Below are 4,324 nucleotides of genomic sequence, written 5' to 3' on the forward strand. Positions count from 1 at the left end.
CAACAGAGCATCCTGGACGTGTCAGGGCTGCTGGGTATGCTATTACTTCAAATGTTATTTATTTAGTTACACAAATAAAATCGTTGCTAATTTGCATTTTATGATTTGTAGGTTCCTGACCAGGGCATCTCAACTGTTCGGCAGGAAGAAAAGGGAAGTGTCTGATGTTGTGGCTCGGCAAGCGAAGGAGATTGAAAAATTAAAAGCCGAAGTCCAATCCCTTAAGCAGCAGAGGAACGCTGCCGAACAAGAGGAAGAAGGAGAGGTGGCTGGTGGGGCGTATGTTCCACAACCATACGCTCCTCAGGATGAGGTACAACCACAAATTTATGCTGAGGAGTTTATTTCCCTCAACGACCAAGGTATCCTATACAATTTTGATGACCATGTGGCCCTTAATCAGCAAGTACATCTCTGCTCTGACAACATCGACAATATTGTGGCCCGAGGGTATTTGTACGAGCATGTGGGTATGATCAAAGTTCACTGCCAGGAGTACGATGATTCACATGCCCGGATCATGGTTTCGGAAATCCTGCAAGAGGACGCTGAAATCCCAGTCCCAATTGAAGAGTGCAGATATGTTAGGGACGTATATATACCAGATGTTCCTTCCTTGGCCTAAACACTTAATTTTAACAACCGAGGTAACTTCTCAACTCAAATTAATTATTAATGATTAGTGGAGTTTGAATATCTTCAATATTCATCCGTAGTGAAGTAGGTTCTGCGAATATATGTGCTGCGGTGGGATGGATGAACAAACTACTGTTATATATGTGTTATTTGTCATTATACAGCCATGTTCAAAATTTTTGGGGTCATTCAATTACAACCGTTATGCTGCCGAAATTTCGGTAGAATTTGGATAAAATTTGATATATATATTATGTTCTGTTTTGTTTAGGGTCCACTCGCTCAACCGCCCTCAAGACGTGATGCGTCAAAGGGGAAAGCTCCGATGCTTTCTCCACAAGGCCGTGGTGCACGGGAAGATGACTTGTTCACGGAAGAGAAGATGGCGTTGATCCCTAATTCGCTAAAATGGATGATTCATGAATTCCTAAGGCTCAAAGATAAACGTGATATAATCACAATTCCTGTCCCCTGAGGATTCATTGCACCGCGTACCCAGATCACGTTATCTGGAGAGGATTTGCAGCAGATTGCTACGTGTGACTACATCGGCAACCAGGGAATGCTGTTTGGAATGATGTATACTCTTCTTTAATCTAATTAACCTTATATCAAATTATAGTTAAATTATTATAAGGCACTAACACTTTTTTTGGCAGGCACATATGGGAGAGCATCAACGGTCTGAGAAAAATTTTCAAGTTTTACGACCCAGAGCTTCTCACAGTGCATGGGATCAACGATGAAGAACAAAGTCAATCTTTTGACGATGCGGCAAGACGATTGGCTAATTGGTTATCATTAATGAACAACAACCACCAAATGTTCTTTATTCCTTGGAATATCGGGTAAACTTTATTAAATTCTTTAGTGCTAATTGTTCATTTCTATATTATGTCTTCAAATTATTTTTATACTATCTTACTTATATTCCAATATAATTTTCTAGGATGCATTGGACGCTAGTGGTGGTTGCGCCAAGGAAAATTATCCATTTAAACCCTGTAAAAGGCTGCCCAATTCTCGAAGAAATAGAACAAATGATCGGAAGGTAATAATTTAATGACTTCTTATGTAACCAATTTAAATTAACTAACGAATTGAAATGCTAATATAATTTTCCCAAACAGGGCATTGTATATAGGGGACGCACATGAGTATCTTGGCTCGTGGCAAGGAATTTCACAAGCAAACTGTCCAAGACAACCTAAAAGCCAAGAATGCGGTTTTTATGTTTTGAAATATATCACTGACATCGTCGCACGTGCCAACCCCAACCGTTACATACAAGATCAAAAAGCTGTAAGTTTTAATTATTGATTATAGTATATAAATTCTATAATAACAAATATATAATACACATATACATAAACTAATATAAATTTTTAATTTTTTTAACAGTTTGGGGGTAAGAAGCAATACGATCCAAAAACAGAATTGTTACCACTACAGCGAAAGTGGATCGAACAATTGATGGCGGTGATTCACGGTGACGATTGAGGTTCAAAGGTCGAAGAATTTTTCTTCATTATGTAATTTTTATAGATTAACTTGTAGTTAGATTTATTAACTTATTAATATTTTTAACTAATTTTACATGTTTGTGTAATATTTAATTACTTTTATGAAATCAAATTATGTTTTTACCCAAATTTAATTACTATTTAATTTAAAATGTCATTAATATATAATTAAATTAAGTAAATATGTAATTTAAAATTTAAATAAAATATGTAATTTAAATTAAATAAAATAATATATAAATTAATAAATATAAATATAAAATTATATAATTAAATTAAAAAAAAATGAAAAAAACTGAAATCTGCTCACTTTTGGTGTTGATTGCTACGCCACATATGGCGTCGGTGATTAGCTAGGAACCGACGCCATATATACCCCTATGGCGTCGGTTCCTAGCTAATAACCGATGCCATAGGGGTATATATGGCGTCGGTTCATATAAACCCTTTAGCGTCGCCCTGATCAGCGTCGGTAGTGAATTTCGCGAAAACCGACGCTGAAAGGGCTTAAAAACCGCCTCTAAAGGGTGTTTTTGTAGTAGTGACTATAGATAAATAATTAAAAGTGTGAGAGCAAATGTGAGATGGTAATTCTTTTCGTTCTCTTTTGCATTGTATAGTTTTCACATTTCATTAGCAATAATTTTATTTTCTTGGCCATATTTTGATCAGTCACAGCCAAAGTAATTAATAATCATTGATGCGAAAGAATCATAAAATCATACTCGTGCACACAAGATTCGCTTCTAGTTATTAGTTATATGTAGCTATATTAGTTTAGTATCTAAATGTATTGCTAGAATAAGAGGGAGAATGACATGATGTATATGCCTGATAAATTGGTAACTAAATTCTTTTTTTGTATTAATAAAATTCAGTAAATGAAAGTTACATAGATAACCTTCTTATTTAGTTATGACTACTAATTTGTCACTATAACAGGAAATTATCATATGAATAATTATTAAGTAGTACTACTAGCACGGAGGCTATTACAAGATCATATGGCAGCATCTTTTTAGCTTATATCTAATTGTTGCCATACCAAAACTGCTTTTGAAGATGGTCGATAATGTTCTTGTCAACTTGGAAGGCCTTAGCAAGGACATCAGGGTTGATGGGAGGGTCCGAACCGAACACAGCATTTGCAATGGTGATCACTCCAGCATTTTGGCTGCTGAGAGCAGCAAAGGCAACTGCTGGTGTGTGTCCTTTGTTGAATTGGAAATGAATCAACCCAATGGGGAACACGAACACATCTCCCTTGTTCAAAACCTTCGTGAAGAGGCGGTTTTTGCCATCTTTTTGGTTGGATGTCACAAACCCAACGTAGAGTGTTCCCTGATTTCAGTGCCACGAGGGTGAGTGTGAGGTGGGTTTTGGCCATATGGCGCAAAGTCAATGCAAGCTAATGTTATTCCAAGAGTGTTGAGTCCTCGAATCATGTCAACATTCAGTTGTGTCACATTGGATCCAATAGGGTTGTGTGTGTCTCTTGGAGTGTCCAGTGTCCACCCCAGTGAAGTAAAAAGTCTTCTGCCTTGACCTGCATTGGATCCTTACAGAATTTTCCATTCACAAACACTGCAAAAGAAACACTTGTTAGTTAGCACTAAAGAATTGCACTCTATACAACGAGTAAAGAGAATTAGTAGTGAGTTTACTTACAAGCTTTTTCAGGGTCATCTACTGCTACACAGAAATCCTGAAGAGGACTAGGATCATAGGCAGAGGCAATGGATGATGCCAAAGCAAATATGGCAAGTGTGACAAGGAAATGAGCACTCTTCATTTTTGGTTAAGTGGCTAAGGTATTCTAAATATTATTTTGTAGTTATAAGTGAGTTTTTGTGATATATACATAAGCTAGCATGAAACTAAGTCTATTTATAGAGTTATTTTCTAACCTGAATCTACTCCATCTTTTCTTATCGAAGACCTGAGTAATACTTGGGAAAATGTAGTCTTGGTTGTTATATATATTTAATAATGAAACAAATTCTTCAACCACTATGAAGAAGTTTATTTCATTTAACTTGATCCGCAATCGTTTGCTTCATACAATGACCAATTGATAAGGAAGTGGTCATCTTTCTCTCTAGTAGTATTACTTATACCTATATTAATTATGTACTTTTCTCTTAGAGCCTAGTTTAATACGTAGT

The 4,324-nt window shown here is 36.1% G+C and overlaps 1 pseudogene; it reads right to left on the reverse strand.

Annotated features, from left to right (window-relative positions):
• Positions 1 to 3,188: 3,188 nt before the first annotated feature.
• On the reverse strand, positions 3,189 to 3,951 carry LOC115695621 (germin-like protein subfamily 1 member 17; annotated as a pseudogene).
• Positions 3,952 to 4,324: the final 373 nt, after the last annotated feature.

This window comes from Cannabis sativa, chromosome 6 (assembly GCF_029168945.1).
Source record: "Cannabis sativa cultivar Pink pepper isolate KNU-18-1 chromosome 6, ASM2916894v1, whole genome shotgun sequence".
Taxonomy (NCBI): domain Eukaryota; kingdom Viridiplantae; phylum Streptophyta; class Magnoliopsida; order Rosales; family Cannabaceae; genus Cannabis; species Cannabis sativa.